General features: G+C 50.0%; 8 pseudogenes; all 8 read left to right on the top strand.

Annotated features, from left to right (window-relative positions):
* Positions 1-10,221: 10,221 nt before the first annotated feature.
* On the top strand, positions 10,222-10,340 carry LOC143998443 (5S ribosomal RNA; annotated as a pseudogene).
* Positions 10,341-11,041: 701 nt separating this feature from the next.
* On the top strand, positions 11,042-11,160 carry LOC143999281 (5S ribosomal RNA; annotated as a pseudogene).
* Positions 11,161-11,446: 286 nt separating this feature from the next.
* Positions 11,447-11,565, top strand: LOC143999039 (5S ribosomal RNA; annotated as a pseudogene).
* A 160-nt stretch (positions 11,566-11,725) lies between these two features.
* LOC144000018 (5S ribosomal RNA) lies at positions 11,726-11,844 on the top strand (annotated as a pseudogene).
* Positions 11,845-12,795: 951 nt separating this feature from the next.
* LOC143999522 (5S ribosomal RNA) lies at positions 12,796-12,914 on the top strand (annotated as a pseudogene).
* Positions 12,915-13,013: 99 nt separating this feature from the next.
* On the top strand, positions 13,014-13,132 carry LOC143998858 (5S ribosomal RNA; annotated as a pseudogene).
* Positions 13,133-13,453: 321 nt separating this feature from the next.
* LOC143998988 (5S ribosomal RNA) lies at positions 13,454-13,572 on the top strand (annotated as a pseudogene).
* Positions 13,573-13,891: 319 nt separating this feature from the next.
* LOC143999232 (5S ribosomal RNA) lies at positions 13,892-14,010 on the top strand (annotated as a pseudogene).
* The last annotated feature ends 4,913 nt before the right edge of the window (positions 14,011-18,923 follow it).

Here is an 18,923-nt window from a genome sequence, read left to right as displayed (position 1 = left end):
GCGGGGAAATCCGATCCACATCACCGGGCTCAATGTCCCAACGATCCCGGCAGTCTTCCCGACCGCCGCAGGGTAACAAGAAGCGGCAGGGACAGCTGGATCAGTTCTTCCCGGGCCCCCACAGACAGGGCCGCGATGGACCCAATATTGACCGGGAAACTTCAGAAAGCTGGGAAATCCTCACAGCCTGCTACAGCGACGCCTTCCCAGTCGACCGGACCGTCTCCCCTGGCTTCTCCGGTGCCCTCCCCAGGATCGGTAAGCGATTCGGCCCCCCCTGCATCCCCCGGGTCCCTGGATGGCCGCTCAGAGGTCTCAGACCTCATGGGAGATGACACAATACGCCGCCATATTATGTCTCTCCCCACCAGAGAGGACCTAGAAAAGTTCACTAGCAGAGTGGAGAAGGCTTTCACCGCTGATATTGCCCAGCTTAAAGCTGATACTACACATCTGGGTCACAGAGTGGAGGCCCTGGAGGAAAAACTAGAGGAGACTCTCCCCGCTATTGCTCTGCTGCAATCTAGGTGCCAAACACAAGACCATCAGCTTGAGGTACTGCTGGGGCAATTGGATGATGTTGAAAACCGCAGCAGGAGGGCCAATATCAGGATCAGGGGGCTCCCGGAGGCTACTGGACCCAGGGATATTGTCCCCACTCTGACTGATATCTTTAGGGACATATTGGGACTCCCAGCCACTGCTCCTATTGAAATAGACCGAGCCCACAGAGCACTGCGCCCCCCGTCTCAAGACGCTGACAATCCCAGGGATATAATCTGTAAACTTCACAAATATACTATCAAGGACCGGATTATGAAAAAAGTGCGGGGTAAGCCCTTTTATGATTTTGATGGTGCTCCACTGACTTTCTATCAGGATCTCTCGCGGCGCACCCTCATGCGGCGGAGAGCCCTTCGCCCGCTCCTTTCTGTGCTCCAGGCTGCAGGACTGTCCTACCGCTGGGGCTTCCCCTTCTCTCTGCATGTGCTTAAGGATGGCAGGCAGGTGACCCTGCGCACAAAAGACGATCTTCCACATTTTCTATCCTCTCTGGGGCTGAATCCCGTGGACTTTCTGGATTGTAGAGGACCCCCGAGCGACTTGCTTGTCCCCCCCCTTCCTCACAGATGGTCTACAGTCACACGCAAGCATCGACGGAGGGACAGACATAGTTCAACCCGCAACTCTTCAGTGGTTCCTTCTACCACCCGAGACTGATACCGAGCCTGGGCTGTGTGATAGACGGCTGATTGCGGACTTTTTCTACTATGATTGCTGGTGTCTGGGCCTCCCCCCACGGGAATTGTAAATGGGATGTTTTGACCCTGTACCCCCCCCCCCCCCCCCCCCCGGGTGTTCCAGGGACCTGGATGTGCCCTATGTGGCCGAAGACTGTGGCTGCCGTGGCCGCAAGAATTTTTGGTGACTTCTCTCCAGCCCTTGTTACTGTTTGACTATCAGATTAGGCCTACAGGGCGGAGAATGTTTACATTCCCAATGTTGGAAGGTGGTCTGCCACGGCGCCCCCTTTTTCTTCCCTTTGCGGGGCACCAGGGGTGGGGGGAGGGTTTTTTTTTAATGTGTTTTGGTTTCTGTTTTTATTTCCCCCTTTTCTTTTGCCATCGTAGCTACCTCCGTGACCCCCCCCCCTCCGCGGTCTGCAGTTTGCTGTGCGGCTACCGTGGCGGGGGGGCCTCTGCCAGGGATCGGCCAGACTCCACGTCCCCGAATGCAATCAGCCCACACTGGGCTTCACCCCTTTTTTCCTCCTCTTTTATTTTTTACTTTTGTTGCTTTTTTGGATCGGTTTTTCTCCCGAATTGAGGCTATTCTGCTCTCAGATGTGGTGGGCGGGGCGGGGACCTTCCTTTTCCCCCTTGTTTTGGTTTACGTTCCCCACATAGGCCATCCATCCATGGGTTTAGTTCCCTGTTGGGACTTTAGGAGGGAGCTAGGAGCCCCCCCGGATAGTGGGGTGGGTCCCATCTCCCCCCAAACTGCTGCATTGTCTAATTTTGATGTAGCTGTTTTGTTTTTATGTTGTTGGTATTTTTGTACTATTTTTTTGTGTTTTTTATCTCCCTATCTCTCCCCTTTTCTTCTCCCTCTTTTTTCACTCCCACCTTTTCCTAGGAGCCTGCTGTTGCTGCGGTCCTTACACCAGGCGGGTTGGGACGCTTGCCCAGTCCTCCACCCTCCAACTCTCCCATGTCTACACTCCAGGTAATTTCCTACAATTTACGGGGTCTCTGCTCTCCGGGGAAGAGGAACAAATTGTGGTGGGAACTTAAAAATTTGAAGGCCCAAGTGGTCTTCCTGCAGGAAACACATTTCACCAGCCATTCCCTACCCAGGTTGCCCACCCATATGTTTAATCAGTGGTTTCACAGTACATCTCCTAAGGCCAAGTCCAGAGGGACTGCCATAGCGTTCCATAAGACGTGCCCTTTTCAGCCAGTGGATAACAAAATTGACCCTCAGGGCCGATTTGTTTTCCTAAAGGGCACCTTCCTGGACGCTACCCTTGACCTATTGACAGACTTTAAAGCCGGGTATTTAATTTTAGGCGGGGACTTTAATGTCTGCCCGGACCATCTGCTCGACACTTCGAGCACCCGACCCTCACACTCCCATGCCTTTTTCAAACACTTTCGCAAATCACTGCAGGCACACCTTTTACTTGATATCTGGAGGATTTTGCATCCCTCGGGACGAGACTTTAGCTATTACTCGTCCGTCCATGACGTATACACGTGCATAGACCATGTCTATGTTGACCGTCCCACGCTTGAGCTTCTGTAGACGGCATCCATTGGCAGCATCACCCTTTCGGACCATGCACCGGTTGGCGTGACCATTCAATTACCATCTGGTCCCCACAGGGCCTGGACGTGGAGACTGAACGAAAATCTCTTGGATGACTCTGCTGCGGTTGCCAAGGTGTCGGAGACCATCTCCCACTATTTTAGGGAAAACGCCTCGGATGAGATAAGTGCGGGTGTGCTTTGGGAGGGGCACAAAGCCGTGATTAGAGGGGAACTGATATCATTGGGTTCCCAAATCAAGAAAGCACGTCAAGAGGATTTCAACAGGGTTCTGGCCGCCTTACAGGCGGCAGAACTCTCCCATAAGCAGGGGGGGAGCCCAGAGGCTAAGCAGAAGCTTTTTGAATTGCGTGACCTGTTTTTACGTTTATTAGATCGCCACAGGTGTAGGCAGGCCAGGCATCTTTCACACAGGTACTATGAACATGGAAACAAATGCGGCCGTATGCTGGCCAGGGCCCTTCGCAAGAAACATTCTCAAGCTTATGTACAGAAGCTCCGTTCCCCCTCGGGTGCCGTTTTGGGTCCAATCCAACAAGATTGCCTCGGGGTTCCAGGAATTTTACGCCCAACTTTATAACCTTTCCCCAGCCTCGCCCGCACACGCTCAGCCTCCCAAGTCTGCTGCCATTCAAGAATTTTTAGCGTCGGCGAGAGTCCCTACACTTACGGCGGAACAATGCGTCGACTTGGAGCGGCCGATTTCGCCGGAGGAAATTGCGCTAACGGTGAAATCCATGCCCAAGGGCAAGAGCCTGGGATCGGATGGTTTTTCGGGGTTCCTACTATAAGATCTTCCTGCCCCTCTTAACGCCACATATGTGCACCTACTTTAATTCCATCGCGGAGGGGAAGCCTATCCCAACCGAAGCACTGTTGGCACACATTACGGTGCTGCCAAAAGAGGGCAAAGATCCTACCGTCCCCCAGAGCTATCGACCGATTTCCCTTCTTAACGTCGATATTAAGATTCTAGCAAAAGTCCTGGCAAACAGACTTTGGAGTCTTATGCCCCAAATTATTCACTCAGACCAAGCAGGGTTTATTCGTGGCAGGGAGGCGAGAGATAACTCCATCAGGGCAATCCAACTCATTCATTGGGCACGTAACAGTCCTGATCCTAAACCTTGTATCGTCCTTTCGATGGACGCCGAAAAGGCGTTTGACCGCGTCGACTGGGGGTACTTATGGGCGGTACTGGAGGCTCAGGGGTTGGGGACGCATATGATGTCCTCGATTATGGCCTTGTACTCCACTCCGTGTGCACAGGTGAAGGTGAATGGGGTGCTTTCCTCCCGGTTCCCGATTCGAAACGGCACGAGACAGGGGTGTCCACTGTCTCCTCTCCTTTTTGCCTTGGTACTGGAACCACTGCTCTGCAGGGTGAGGGTGAACGCAGACATTAGAGGCCTGAAGGTTGGGATGACGGAGCACAAACTGTCGGCGTATGCGGACGATGTGCTCCTTTATCTCTCTGAACCCCTGATCTCGTTGCCGGTTCTGTTGAAGGAGCTGAGGACTTTTGGTGAGTTATCCAATTTCAAGATAAACCTTTCCAAATCGGAGATTTTGCCTATTCACCTCGCCCCGCCTCAAGCGGACCACCTGCAATTAGCATTCCCCTTTACCTGGGCCACGTCTTCTATTAAATACCTGGGCATCCAGTTGACCAACTGCTTTGATGCCTTATATGCCGCTAATTTCCCCCCCTTATTACATGCGATCAAGGCGGATTTGTTGCAGTGGACCAAAACCGCTTTTACGTGGTTCGGCCGCATTAATATTATTAAAATGAATATCCTGCCCCGAGTATTATTCTTTTTACAAATGATACCCATCTCCCTCCCTAAACTGTTTTTTACCCAATTGAATAGCATTCTGTCGACATTTGTGTGGAACACAAAGAAACCTCGAATAGCCATGGCCTTGCTGAAACGCTCGAAGCTGACGGGGGGTCTGGGGGTTCCGGATATCCAGAGGTACCACAGGGCTATTGTTCTACAGAGGATACTTAATTGGAAATTTCATACTAAGTCAAAAGTGTGGGTCTCTCTGTAAAAATGGCTAGCTGGGAGAGATTTGGCTTATGCGCCCTGGTTGTCCCCGGAATATAGGGGGTTATCGGTGGATGTCTCCCCGCTCACTGTACAGTCTCTTTTGATTTGGGACAAACTGAACAAGACGCTGGGCCTATCCCCCCCTGTTTCTCCGCTTGCCCTGCTGGGAGGGTTCTTATGGTTCCTGCCAGGGGAGCGGAGGGCCTTTTTTGTCCCCTGGGCAGCTGACGGGAATGCCAGTTGTGGACAGTTTCTCAGCGGTGGCCAAATGGTCAGCTATGAATCCCTGCAGACCGGGCATGCGCAGACAGCTATGAATTTTTGGCGATACAGGCAATTGCACCACTTTTTTGAAGCCCATGGCCACTTAATCAGGGACGAAGCGCACCTTACACCATTTGAGCGTTTTTTTGTAGCAGATGAACCCACTCCCCACCTGATCTCCGAATTATATCACTTGCTGGGCTGTGTTACCGAGGTCGCTAGACCGACATACATACGGGTCTGGGAGAGGGAGCTACAACCGCGGCCCAACTGTCCCACCTCTACAAACTCACGTACGCTAGCTCCATGGAGTCCAAAACCCAAGAAACTAATTTTAAAGTACTGTCTCGCTGGTACAGAGTGCCGGCAGACTTAGCACGTATCTACCCTTCGGTATCGGACCGGTGCTGGAGGGAATGTGGCCAATTGGGCACCCTCCTTCATATTTGGTGGGATTGCCCACGAATCAAGCCATTCTGGGAGGACATCCGATCCCGCATAGAGGCAGTTTTGCATCTTGATGTGCCACTGTCTCCGGCCAACTATCTTTTGCACATTCCTCCGATCCCGATTGGTAGATACAAAAAAAGCCCTCTGCCGCATCTGTTGAACGCGGCCAGACGTCTTATACCGATTTACTGGAAACAAACTAGGACTCCCACAGTGGAGGACTGGGTCAAAAAAGTGAATGACATCAGAGAAGCGGAATATTGGGTGGCAACCTGTAGGGGTACACGGGCTAAGTGTGACAGCATATGGCAATCATGGACAGTCTACATGTCCGAAACTATATACGCTACCTCCAGTCTGGACTTGGCTCTACTGGAGCTAGCGGAACCCTCTTTGAGATCCCGCACACACAATGATGTTCCCACCTAGTGGCTGTTTTTCACCTTCTTGCCCCATGGACGGAGAGACGACTTTGCTGCTGAGACTCGCCTGGTGCTGGACCGCTGCACTTCGCAGGGATGTCAAGTAGGCTCCACCCTCCTCCCTTACCCTATCCCCCAATCCCCTCTCTACCCCTTCTTGCCTCTCTCTCACCCTTCCTACTGTTCTTTTTTACCTTCTTTCTCTGTATTCCACACTATAAGATGTTGCCTTTTATTGACCTACGTGGTATTGAGCTGTGGTGGTGCGTTAGGCTTCCTGTGGGCTGGCTGGCCCTGCGGCCACTTTGTTTGGCTGACGGGGGGAATCCCTCTGTCCGGAGGGGTCCATGCTGGGACGTCCCTCCTGGGCGGGGGGGTTGCTGTGGGCCTGTCCTACCCCCGGGGGACGCTCGGGAGAGGTTGCTGGAGGTGATTGTGCCCCCCTCTCCTGGGCGGCCCCTGGGGGTGGTCCCATGCCTCCCCGGCTTTTTGTATGACGGGAGGTGGGGGACTGGGCTCCGGCCCGTCCTCTCCTTTCCGCTCAGAGGCACCTTGGAGCGGGGCCCTAGCCCACGGAGGCCGGACTTGATGTGTATGAGCTAGAAGACACTCCAGACGTTCATCTCCACCCGTTTGCCTAATAAGTTCTATATAATAAGAACAGATGTGACATCCTCTGAGAGGAGAGCCACAATTGACCACAGGCAGTATTCCTGTGGCAGAAGAAATCCTGAGGGAGAAAGCCTGCCAAGCAGAGCCCGAAAGCTTCCTTGTGAAGGAGCGCCCCCGCTCGGCCAAGTGGGGGGAAGGCTCTTGCAGTTTGCAGAAGCCTGGCGGGAAGAGATCCGGGATGAGTGGGTGGTCTCTTCGGTATCTCTGGGCTACAAGCTGGAGTTTCAGGAGATTCCACCTTCTCGCTTTCTAAGGTCAAGGATCCCCAGGGACCCAGTAAAGCAAAAACCGCTATTTCTGGCCTTAGATCACTTACTATCCCAGGGGGTGATAGTAGAAGTGGACCCAAAAGAACAGGGTTCAGGGTTTTACTCGAATCTCTTCACCGTTCCAAAGCCAAATGGAAGTGTCAGACCTATCCTGGATCTGAAGGATCTGAACCGGTTTTTACGCATCCGGTCCTTCTGAATACAGTCAATTCGCACTGTGGTCTCCTCCCTGCAAGGGGGAGAGTTTATGGCATCAATAGACATCAAGGATGCATATCTCCATGTGCCAATTTTTCCCGCACACCAAAAGAATCTAAGGTTTGCGGTAGAGCGGCGCCATTTTCAATTTGTGGCCTTGCCGTTCGGGCTAGCTACGGCCCCACGAGTCTTCACAAAGATTCTGGACCCTCTCTTGGCAAACCTAAGAGCTCAGGGTATAGCCGTCATGGCTTATCTAGACGATTTGCTTCTCATAGAGAAAACAGTAGCGCTCCTGAACCACAGTGTTACCAGAACACTAGAACAGCTGGAACGCCTAGGTTGGATTATAAACCTAGAAAAGTCGTCCCTACAGCCTGCTACCAGGTTGGAATACCTGGGTATGGTTATCGACACTGCTCAGGGCAAGGTGTTTCTACCAAGGCCAAAAGCCTTGGCCATTGGTGATCTGGTGCGTCTAATTCTGGGCAGAAGATCTTCCCCCATTCGGTTGTGCATGAGACTCTTTGGGAAAATGGTCGCCTCCTTCGAGGCCGTTCCATTCGCCCAGTTCCACTCAAGGCCTCTGCAAAGATTCATCCTTGCGGCTTGGAACAGGAAGCCCCAGTCCTTGGATCTTCCTATGCGTCTATCCCCAGGGACACGCAAGAGTCTCGTCTAACGAGTCTAAGAGTCTCGTTACAAACCGAGAATTTGCTGAAAGGCAAAACTTTTCTTCCTCTTCCATGGAAGATTATTATGACAAATGGCAGCCTGACAGGCTGGGGAGCAGTGTTGGAGGAGACGTGCTCGCAGTGGAAATGGTCTGCGATCGAGAAGCTATTGCCCATAAATGTCTTGGAGATCCGGGCAGTTTATATGGCTCTCATAAACTGGTCTTTCAGACCTGTTCGGGTTCAGTCCGACAATACCACAGCAGTGGCCTATATCAATCACCAGGGCGGTACCAGAAGTCTGGTTGCTCAAAAAGAGGTGAATCGTATACTTGTCTGGGCAGAAAGGCATGTTCCATGCCTTTCTGCAGTCTTCATTCCAGGAGTGGAAAATTGGCAGACAGATTTTCTGCGCCGCCAGCAGTTGTGCCTAGGAGAATGGGCTCTGCACCCCGACGTGTTTTGGAACATATGTCACAGGTGGGGTACTCCAGACGTAGATCTGTTTGCGTCCAGGTTCAACAGAAAACTGGACAAATTCGTGTCAAGGACAAGAGATACACTCGCTCAGGGGTCGGATGCTCTGACAGTTCCCTGGGATCAGTACAATTTGATTTATGTCTTCCCCCCGTGCCCGCTTCTGTCGCGGTTCCTGGGAAGAGTCTAGAGGGAAACAAAGTCGCTTCTTTTGGTAGCCCCGGCTTGGCCCAGGCGACCGTGGTACGCAGAGATCATGAAGTTGGCAGTAGGCAGGCCGTGGATCCTCCCTCTCCGGCCAGATCTGCTCTCACAGGGTCCAATTTACCATGCTGCTTTACACAGTCTGAATTTGACGGTTTGGCTGCTGAGACCCACATTCTGAGAGACCGTGGGCTTTCGGGGCCAGTCCTTTCTACTCTGGTCAATGCCAGAAAGCCGGCCTCCAGGCTTATTTACTACAAAATCTGGAGGGCATATGTTTCCTGTTGTGAACTCAGGGAATGTCATCCTAGAAAGTATGTCATTAGCAGGATCTTGGCCTTCCTCCAGTCAGGCCTAGAAATGAATTTGGCCATAAGCACTATCAAGGTGCATATTTCGGCCTTGTCAGTGTTTTTTCAGAAACCACTTGCATCACATTCCCTGGTGCGGGCTTTCATCCAGGGGGCTATGCGGATAAGGCCGCCAGTCAAACCTTCGGTATGCCCATGGGATCTGAATTTGGTTCTCTCAGCTTTGCAGGGGCAACCTTTTGAACCTTTGCATCAGGCTTCGTTAGTTCTTTTGACTAAAAAATTGGTTTTCTTGGTAGCCATATCCACGGCTAGAAGAGTGTCAGAACTAGCAGCTCTCTCCAGTAAAGAACCGTATCTAATTATTCATAAGGACCTGGTGGTAATGCGTCCCAACAGGTCCTTTCTGCCTAAGGTGGTTTCAGGATTCCATTTGAATCAAGATGTAAGCCTACCATCCTTTTTTCTGGACCCACAGTCTGCAGAAGAAGAATCTTTGCACACTTTGGATGTGGTAAGGGCAATCAGTATCTATCTTCAGGCAACTGCACAGATAAGGAAAACTGATTGCTTATTTATTTTGCCGGAAGGCCCTAGGAAGGGTCAGGTGGCATCAAAATCCACTCTCTCATGGTGGATTAGACAGATTATTTCTCAGGCCTATAGTGTTAAAGGGAAGATCCCTCCTTTTCAAGTGAAAGCGCACTCAACTAGGGCTGTAAGTGCTTCTTGGGCAGTGCATCACCAGGCCTCCCTGGCTCAGATCTGTAAGGCTGCAACTTGGTCATCAGTCCACATATTCACCAGATTCTATCAGGTGGATGTCAGAGGGCAAGAGGATATCGCATTTGGGCGCAGTGTACTGCAGGCTGCAGTTTAGGTCCTCTGGTCCTTGGCGGTCTATATATTATGATCTGTGTCTCCCTCCCCTCAATCTGAGCATTGCTTTGGGACATCCCACTATGTAATGAAGCTCCTGTGTCCCCTGATGTATGATCAAGAAAATAGGATTTTTATACACAGCTTACCTGTAAAATCCTTTTCTTGAGAGTACATCACGGGACACAGGGCTCCCACCCCTCTTGGGTTTTACGTGGTTTCCTATTGCTTTGCTACAAAACTGAGGTGCCTCCCATATGGGAGGGGTTATATAGGGGAGGAATTCTCCTTAATTGGGGGTTAACCAGTGTCCAATCACCAGAGGTGCCTATATAACCCACTATGTAATGAAGCTCTTGTGTCCCGTGATGTACTCTCAAGAAAAGGATTTTACAGGTAAGCTGTATATAAAAATTCTATTTTTTATGTTGTTGGCGTTGACCTGTTTTTTTTCACTTGTTTCCCAAGATGACCATCTTGGCGTTTGTCAAGAGGGTGAGAGTGCCCAAAGAAAGTGCCTACGGCCAAATCACCCTGAAAGTGCCCGATCTTGTCTGATCTCAGAGGTTAAGCATTGTCGGGCCTGATTAGTAACTGGATGGGAGACCGACTGGGAATACCAGGTGCCGTAGGCTTCTTTTTATGCTGTTGGCGTTGACATTTTTTTTTTTTCCGCTTGTTTCCCAAGGTGACCATCTTGGCATTTGTCAAGAGGGCTGAGAGAGCCCGAAGAAATCTCCTACGGCCACATCACCCTGAAAGCGCCCGATCTCATCTGATCTCGGAGGCTAAGCAGGGTCCGGTCTGGATAGTACCTAATTACAGGTGCCGTAGGAATCTTTTTATATTGTTGGCTTTGACCTGTTTTTTTTTCGCTTGTTTCCCAAGGTGACCATTTTAGCATCTGTCAAGAGTTTTGAGTATGTCCCGAAGCGTTCGACTAAGGCCACATCACCCTGAAAGCGCCCGATCTCAGAGGCTAAGCAGGGTCAGGGTCAGGGTCAGATGGGAGACCGCCAGGGTCTATGTTGTTGGCGTTGACCTGTTTTTTTTTCACTTTTTTCCCAAGATGACCATCTTGGCATTTGTCAAGAGGGTTGAGAGTGTCTGAATAGAACACCTATGGCCACATCACCCTGAAAGCGCACAATCTCATCTGATCTCAGAGGCCTAGCAGTGTACGGCCTGGTTAATACCTGTATGGGAGACCATCTGTGAATACCAGGTGCCGTAGGCTTCTTTTTATGTTGTTGGTGTTGACCTGTTTATTTTCGCTTGTTTCCCAAGGTGACCATCTTGGCTTTTAAAAAGAGGGTCGAGAGTGCCTAAAGAGATCACCTACGGCCCCATCACCCTGAAAACACCCGATCTTGTCTGATCTCGGAGGCTAAGCCGTGTTGGGCCTGGTTAATACCAGGATAGGAGAACGTCTGGGAATAACAGGTGCCGTAGGCTTCTTTTTATGTTATTGACCTTGACCTGTTTTTTTTTTTTCACTTGTTTCCCAAGGTGACCATCTTGGCATTTGTCAAGAGGGTTGAGAGTGCCCGAAGAGATCACCTACGGCCCCATCACCCTGAAAGCGTCCAATCTCGTCTGATCTCGGAGGCTAAACAGTGTCAGGCCTGGTTAGCCATAGGCTTCTTTTTATGTTGTTGGCTTTGACCTGTTTTTTTCGCTTGTTTCTGAAGGCGACCATCTTGGCGTTTGTCAAGAGGGTTGGGCGTGTCTTGAAGAGAATGCTTACGGCCACATCACCCTGAAAGCACCCGATCTCGTCTGATTTCAGAGGCTAAGCAGTGTCAGGCCTGGTTAGTACCTGGATGGGAGACTGCCTGGGAAGACCAGGTGCCATAGAAGGATCTGGCCTGGTTAGTGTCTTGATTGGGAGATCGCCTGGGAATACCGGATGCCGTAGACTTCTTTTTATGTTGTTGGCTTTGACCTGTTTTTTTTAGCTTTTTTCCCAAGGTGAGCATCTTGGCCTTTGTCAAGAGGCTTCAGAGTGCCCAAAGAGAGTGCCTACGGCCAAATCACCCTGAGAGAGCCCAATCTCATCTGATCTTGGAGGCTAAGCAGCGATGGGCCTGGTTAGTACCTGGACGGGAGACAGCCTGGGAATACCAGGTGCCGTAGGCTTCTCATTATGTTGTCGGCGTTGACCTGTGTTTTTTCCCTTTTTTCCCAAGGTGACCATCTTGCCATTTGTCAAGAGGGTTGAGAGTGCACAAAGAAATTGCCTACGGCCACAACGCCCTTAAAACACCCAATCTCGTCTGGTCTCAGAGGCTAAGCAGGGTTGGGCCTGGTTTGTACCTGGATGGGAGACCGCCTGGGTTTTCCAGATGCCGCAGGCTTCTTTTTATGTTGTTGGTGTTGACCTGTTTTTTTTCGCTTGTTTCCCAAAGTGATCATCTTGGCATTTGTCAAGAGGGTAGAGAGTGCTTAAAGAGATCGCTTACAGCAGCATCACCCTGAAAGCACCCTATCTCTTCTGATCTCGGAGGCTAAGAAGGGTTGGGCCTAGTTAGTACTTGAATGGGAGACGGCCTTGGAATACCAGGTGCCGTATTCTTCTTTTCATGTTGTTGGCGTTGACCTGCTTTTTTTCGCTTGTTTCCCAGGGTGACTATCTTGGCATTTTTCAAGAGGGATGAGAGTGCCCAAAGAGATTGCCTATGGGCACATCACCCTGAAAGCACCCAATCTCCTCTGATCTCAGAGGCTAGAAAGGGTCGTGCCTTGTTAATACCTGGATGGGAGACCGCCTGGGAATACTAGGTGCTGTAGGCTTCTTTTTATGTTGTTGGCGTTGACTTGATTTTTTGTTTGCTTCCCAAGGTGACCATCTTGGCGTTTGTCAAGAGGGTTGAGCGTGCCTGAAAAAAATCTACTATGGCTGCATCACCCTGAAGGAGCCCAATCTCATTTGATCTCAGAGGCTAAGCAGGGTTGGGACCTGGTTAGTACCTGGATGGGAGACCGCCTGGGATTTCTCAATGCCATAGGCTTTTTTTTTAAGTTGTTGCTTGATTCCCAAGGTGACCATCTTGGCGTTTGTCAAGAGGGTTGAAAGTGCCTGAAGGGATTGCCTACGGGCACATCACCCTGAAAGCACCCGATCTCATTTGATGTTGGAGGCTAAGAAGAGTCAGGCCTTGTTAGTACGCGGATGGGAGACCGCCTGGGAATACCAGGTGTCGTAGGCTTCTTTTTATGTTGTTGGCGTTGACCTGTTTTTTTTAGCTTGTTTCCCAAGGTCACCATCTTGGTGTTTGTCAAGAGGGTTGAGAGTGCCTGAAGAGATTGCCTATGGCCACATCACTCTGAAAGCACCCAATCTTGTCTGATCTTGGAGGCTAAGAATAGTCAGGCCTGGTTAGTACCTGGATGGGAGACCACCTGGGAATACCAGTTATTGTAGGCTTCTTTTTATGTTGTTGGCGTTGATTCGTTTGTTTTTTTCCGCTTGTTTCCCAAGGTGACCATCTTGGCATTTGTCAAGAGGGTTGAGAGTGCCCAAAGAGATCGCTTACAGCAGCATCACCCTGAAAAAGCCCTAGCTCTTCTTATCTCTGAGGCTAAGAAGGGTTGGGCCTAGTTAGTACCTGGATGGGAGATGGTGTTGGAATACCAGGTGCCGTATTCTTCTTTTTATGTTGTTGACATTGACCTGTCTTTTTTCGCTTGTATCTCAAGGTGACTATCTTGGCATTTGTCAAGAGGGTTGAGAGTGCCCAAAGAGATTGCATATGGGCACATAACCCTGAAAGCGCCCGATCTCCTCTGATCTCAGAGGCTAAACAGGGTTGGGCCTTGCTAGTACCTGGATTGGAGACAACCTGGGAATACTAGGTGCTGTAGGCTTCTTTTTATGTTGTTGGCGTTGACTTGTTTTTGTTTTGTTTGTTTACCAAGGTGACCATCTTGGTGTTTGTCAAGAGGGTTGAGAGTGCCTGAAGAGCTTGCCTATGGCCACATAACCCTGAAAGCACCAGATCTCGTCTGATCTCAGAGACTAAACAGGGTCGGGCCTTGTTAATACCTGGATGAGAGACCACCTGGGAATACTAGGTGCTGTAAACTTCTTTTTATGTTGTTGGTGTTGACTTGTTTTTTTTTTGTTTCTTTCCCAAGGTGACCATCTTGGCGTTTGTCAAGAGAGTTGAGAGTGCCTGAAGTTATTGGCTACGGCCACATCCCCCTGAATCTGTTCCATCTCATCTGATCTTGGAGGCTAAGCAGGGTCGGGCCTGGTTAATGCCTGGATGGGAGACCGCCTGGGAATACCAGGTGTCGTAGGCTTCTTTTGTTTTTTTCAAATATAATTTTTTCTCCAAACAGGGGAAGACGGTCCCCCGAGTACATAATGCAACAGAGAAATACAGAGCAAAAAGCAGCTGAACAATACTTGATACAGGTATATTCGCAACTGTGAGTCTGCCTTCCATCAATCATAATGATTCAAGGCACGGATAAAGTACTGTACCAAGATCCAGGGTCACACAAACCCCAGGTCCCTCTGGCATAATCCATCCAGAGGGGGGGGTGGGGCCGTCATTCCCAATTTTCCACTTTTTCCAAAAGAGAGAGTGGGTGGAGGGGGTGAGAGATAGGGGAGGAAGGCAGAAAAGAGAAGGGGTGAAAGATCAGGAAAGGAGAAGAGGGGACGAGACACAATGGCAGCCACTGTCCAAGGGGCCAGTCAAGGAAAGCTCAGAGCATTAAGGTGATAGCAGGCGACATCCTTCCAGCGAGAATATAAAGGTATTCCAGATGTCCCAGGTTTGTTTAAAAAATTCTTGTTTACCTTGTGATGTGAGGATCAAGTCCTCCATTTTTTTTAATGTCCTCTATTTTCCTAAGCCAGTGAGTAATGAAAGGGGGGGAACATTTTTTCCAATAGAGAGGGATGCAGGATTTCGCCGCATTTATCACATGCCGTAAAATTTATTTTTTTGTACTTCTTAATGGGAATCTGTCAATGGTGCAAGAGAAAAAATGCAGCCTCTTCCGGGATGGAGAAGTCTGTGAATTTTTGTGTTATGCATCGGATCTCTGTCCAGAAGTCCACCAAGCTGGGGCAGGACCAAAAAATGTGGATCAACGTGCCCTCTTCTTCTCCACACCTCCAGCATATGTTCGAGGAAGAGGGGAATTATTTATGCAGCTTTGATGGTGTCAAATACCACCTGGTGAGAAGTTTAAAATTTGTCTCCTGTATCTTCGTGCACAGCGAGGTTTTGAGAACCAAAGTGATAATGCGTTGTCTCTGTGCTGGGGAAAACGAGCAATTAAGGTCCTTTTCCCAGTTGGACAGGCAGGTTAAGTGTGGGTGATCTGTTTGAGAGAGAATGTGGACCAAAGGGCCTTCGCTCCTGCATAGAGCCTCAAACTCCGTCTGAGGGCGTGCGAAAGTTTGAGTATTGGGGATGGAATGGAAAAAATGATGTTGTTGCGCCGCTCTCCAAAAAGGCATTTGGAAAAGCCCTGTCGGATCTGTTAGGGTTGAGAAAGAAGGTCATTTTCCATCAATGACGAATTTAGACGCATGGTCTAGGTTGGAATTTCTAAGTGGGTCCCCGGTTCCAAGTTCGGATGGCCACGTATAGGGAATAGGGGGGAAGTCAAAGACGTGAGTGTGTTTTGGGTAGCGATCAGGTGACTGACTTTCAATGAAGCCCCTATAGTGGGATGTGACGTCAATTCTGTGGGTAAATCCCTATAGCACCACATGGTGCTTCTTAGCGGAATTTGGGAGTGAGATTGTCCTAGTAGCACCCAGAGCTTAGAAAGTTTGTTTCCATTCCAGTCCAATACACGCCCCAGATGGGAGGCCAGGTAGTAGCATCGCAAGTCAGGGAGAACCAACCCTCCCTGTTGTTTAGACAATGTCAGCTGTGACCACTTAAGTCTGGGATTTTTGTGGGCCCAGTTAAATTGAGTGAGCAGGGATTGAGCTTGCTTAAAAAACGGGACTGGAATCTGGATCGGGAGAGCTTGGAAAAGATAGGTAAATTTAGGGAGTATGTTCATTTTAATGAGATTGCATCTCCTGAACCAGGAATGGAGGCCAGAATGCCACCCGTGAAGCAAACTGCGGATCTTAGTGACAAGGGGTGGGGGGAAGTTCAACATAAACGTACGCGTGTTGTCCTGTGGAATGTAAGTACCTAAGTACTTAAGGGCTGTATGGGTCCATTTAAATCGAAAATTGGACTACAAGTCTAGTAACGTTTGCGGGCGGACTTCGACCCCCATGGCCTCTGATTTCAAGAAGTATCCCGTATATCTGGAATTCCCGAAGGAGATTTGGCAAGGAAACTCTGGGATTCGTCAACGAGAACAGCATGTCATCTACGTAGGCAGATGTCAATAGTACCGATTTGGAGTCGCGTTATGTCTGAGTTTTGTCGAATTGTGGAGAGAAAGGGTTCCAATGACAGTGCAAATAACTGGGGCGACAGGGGGCAACCCTGTCTGGTCCCATTCCCGATGTCAAGGGGAGATGAGAGCACCCCATTCGCTTTGAGTTGAGCTGAAGGGCGTGAGTATATCTTACTTATCCATGCCAACATCCGTTCACTCAGACCTATATGGCGAAGGACCGAGAACATGAATGTCCATTTGACCCGATCAAAAGCCTTCTCGGCATCAGTACTCACGAAAAGACAAGGGGTCCCAGATGACTTTGCTTTATGGACCAGGGTAAGCACCTTAATGGTGTTGTCCCTATCTTCCCTGGTGGGAATAAAACCTAACTGGTCAATATGTATAAGGGACTGCAAGTGCTGTGCCAATCACGTGGCGAGGATTTTAGAGAATCGTTTTAGGACCGAATTTAGGAGGGAAATGGGTCTGTAGCTCCCACATAGGCCCGGGTCTTTGCCCTCCTTAGGTATCAACGAGATGTGGGCTCTAAGGGTATGCTCAGGAAAATCCCCATTCAAGCTCAGAGTATTCAATAAATTCACCAAGCGCGGGCCGAGAATAGGGAGGAAGGTCTTATAGTATTGTGCGGTATATCCGTCAGGGCCCGGAGCCTTACCCACCTTCGGAGGTCCCACGGCCATCTGGACTTCTTCCAGTGTGATCGGGTTGGTAGACCAGAACCGGTTACATATCTGTCTATATTGTCCTGTCCGGACCCTGAATCGGGCAGGTTGTAGAGATCAGAGTAGCATTTTTCAAAGACTTTGGCTATCTGGGTTGGGGTAGAGCCCCTCTGGCCATTCTCATCTATCAACTGTTGTATGTAAGAGGCAGATTTCCACTCCTTTACTAACCTGGCAAAGATTTTTCCGCATTTGTCCCCTGATTCCTACATCAGTTTACGACAAAACTGGAGTACTGCTTTCGCTTTATAATGGAGTAGGTCAGTAATCTGGGTACGGAGTGTCCCCAATTCAATCTCTAAGGTCCGTGAGGGGGCATGTTTATGTTTCGCTTCCACAGAGGCAAGTTCACAAAACAGATTAGCAATTTGTTCCTTCCGTGTTCGTTTGATGCGTGCCCCGTGCCTGATAAGTACCCTGCGGAGTACTGACTTGTGAGCCTCCCAAATTATCCCCGGGTCGCAGTCCTGCGTTTAGTTTTCTTGGAAATAAAGGTCCAATTCCCTGGTCACATCTGCTAAAACTTCCGGTATCTGGAGGAGGCTCTCATTAAGGTGCCAGAATAGAGTCCTAGGTGAGGGGTTCCTAGAGAGGGTGTAGGTAAGGGCTACAGGAGCGTGGTCAGACCAAGTAATATGGCCGATGGAGGAAGAGCTCACCAAGTGCAGTTGGTCATGTGGAATCAAGAAGAAGTCTATCCTCAAGTATGATTTGTGAGGGGAAGAGCAAAAAGAGTAGTCCCTTTCCCCGGAGTGTTGCAGACACCAGATATCAACTAATTGGTCATTCAGTAAGCACTTAGTAATCCGCTTTCTAGAGTAAATGAGGAGCGAGGAGCAAGAGGCAGAAGTGTCAACCGATGGTGAAAGGGGACATTAAAGTCCCCACCTAATATCAACTGGCCCTCCCGAAAGTCACATCATCTGTGCAGGGTAGTTCTGAGGAATGTGTCTTGGTGATCATTGGGAGCGTACACAGTGGCAAATGTAAAAAGGAGCTCTCCAATGTGGCCCCTAAGAAAAAGATATCGGCCCCCAGGGTCCACCAGAGAATCCTGGAGAACCGAGGGGAGCCTGCTAGAGATCAGAATGGAGATTCCCTTGGTCTTAGAGGAGGGGTTAGTAGAGTGGTAGACCTTAGCGAAGGATCTTGACCGTAGAAAGGGGGGGCTAGTATTTTTAAAATGTGTTTCTTGTATAAAGGCCACATCAGTACAGGAAGTCTTCAGTTCTCACAGGAGGATCCACCGTTTTTCAGAGGAGTTCAGTCCCTTAACGTTTAGAGAGGTGACCTTGACTGAGTCTGCCATCGCTCCTCGGGGAGGGGAAGGGGGACGTCCGAGAAAAGCAAAGAAAGTTGAACCAAGGTAGGTATTGGGTAGGTAATGGATGGAGGGAACTAAGGGGGAAAAAGGAAGGGCAAATGGAAGGAAAGGTAAGGGGAAAAAGAGGCCGGGCACCTCAACCCCAGGGGGAGAGGGAAATTAAGGGTTGTCCGCACTCAACAGTACAGGAATTGTATACTAAAACAGCACAATTATGCTATAGCGTTTACCAGATGTACACTGGGTTTAAAGCGCCGTCCTACTTGGGTTGGTGGGTAGACAGGTCGGAGAGGGAGCCCCCGGATCCCAGTCCCCCCAGTCCCTGCAGTGGTAAATGTCACGTCTGATACCGGTATGCAAATAAAAGACAATCAGTAACATCATAGAACCAAAAAACAATAGTATAATTAAAACAGAGGTAGAGCATAGAACTGTCAGCACTGAGGGGTCTCCTCAGCTCGCCCTAAATGTAGGCATGCACGAGGGAGCCCGTCACAACAGAAAAGGCATCACAGAATGGGATCCACCACCCCCCGTCCCATACCCCAAAAGTACATGCAGCCCCCGAACAAATGTATTTCTCTCTTTGGCAGATTGTCCTCTTCTTACCCCCTCTCCTCCATCCACGCCCCGGGGGAAAAGGGGGAGGGAAGGGGAGAAAAGAGGGGGGTAAGGGGGGAAAGGGGGAGTGAAAGGGGGGAATGAAGGGGGGAGGGAAGGGAAGGAGGTAAGGGAGGGAAGGGGGGAGGGAAGGAGGGGCAGCAAAGGAGAGGGGACAA

This window comes from Lithobates pipiens, unplaced genomic scaffold (assembly GCF_037356315.1).
Source record: "Lithobates pipiens isolate NorthernLeopardFrog02 unplaced genomic scaffold, aLitPip1_a1.2 Scaffold_19, whole genome shotgun sequence".
NCBI classification, from domain to species: domain Eukaryota; kingdom Metazoa; phylum Chordata; class Amphibia; order Anura; family Ranidae; genus Lithobates; species Lithobates pipiens.
This window is presented reverse-complemented; position numbering and strand designations above follow the sequence as displayed.